We start from the raw sequence: 1,156 nt of genomic DNA, 5'->3' as shown, positions 1-1,156 counted from the left end.
GAATGGTCGTGGTCCGAGGAAGCTGAGACGCTCCCTTCCTACTTGAATCCCAATCGAACTCGCGCACTTCCACCGTAACTGGGTGACTGCGCCCTACTAGATGGGGATTTGTATGCAAAATGTCACTAAAAGCGCCATTTCGTTTTTATAAAAGCACGGATGACCGCGATTGGCCCATATGTTGTACTCTTTTGGACGCTGAGTCGACTGGTTTTGGTCCGAAAAGGCTGCGATGCAGCGTTCCTCCTTTATTCCCAATCGAACATGGTTGAACAAGCGGTCACGTGCTCCTGGGTGCCCAAATCACCTGGTCACCACGCCAGCAGACGACAACTTTCACACCAAGGTTCAACTCGAGTGACAGGACTGCACCCAAAAAAGGTCAAACAGGCTAGTAAGTTGTACCCTGCAGGCACGGTGACCAGGTGACTGGTGTACGCAGGAGCACGTGACCGCTTCTTCAACCATGTTCGATTGGGAAGAAAGGAGGAACGCTGCATCGCAGCCTTTTCGGACCAAAACTAATCGACTCAGCGTCCAAAAGACTACAACATATGGGCCAATCGCGGTCATCCATGCTTTTATAAGAACGAAATGGCGCTTTTAGTGACATTTTGCATACTAATCCCCATCTAGTAGGGCGCAGTCACCCAGTTTCGGTGGAAGTGCGCGAGTTCGATTGGGATTCAAGTAGGAAGGGAGCGTCTCAGCTTCCTCGGACCACGACCATTCGACTCAGCACCCCGAAGACTACAACTGGTGAAATTTTAATTTTTGCCTTAACTTCCCCTTTAATGGGATTGTGACATTATCCCAGCAACCCCATACCCTAGGGGTTGACATTGGGTCACTCAACAGCCTATTGGGACATATTTTAATGATTCCCTTTGAGTCTTGTCGTCTTTCCTGAAGACACCCACCCTGACCAGTCTCTGGGTGTTTGCTTGGGTGTGTTCACTTGCAAGTGTGTGTGTGTGTGTCTGTGTGCGTGCGCGCGCTCCCGTTTGTGTGCACCAGTGTGTGTGTTCACGTGTGTGTTCGTGTGTGCAGCTGCATTTGCATGTAAGCCCATGAGTGCGTCCTTGTTTATGTGTGTGTGTGTGTGTGTGTGTGTGTGTGTGTGTGTGTGTGTGTGTGTGTGTGTGTGTGTGTGTGT

Source organism: Sycon ciliatum, chromosome 7, assembly GCF_964019385.1.
Source record: "Sycon ciliatum chromosome 7, ocSycCili1.1, whole genome shotgun sequence".
NCBI lineage: Eukaryota > Metazoa > Porifera > Calcarea > Leucosolenida > Sycettidae > Sycon > Sycon ciliatum.
Note: the sequence above shows the minus strand (reverse complement) of the source record.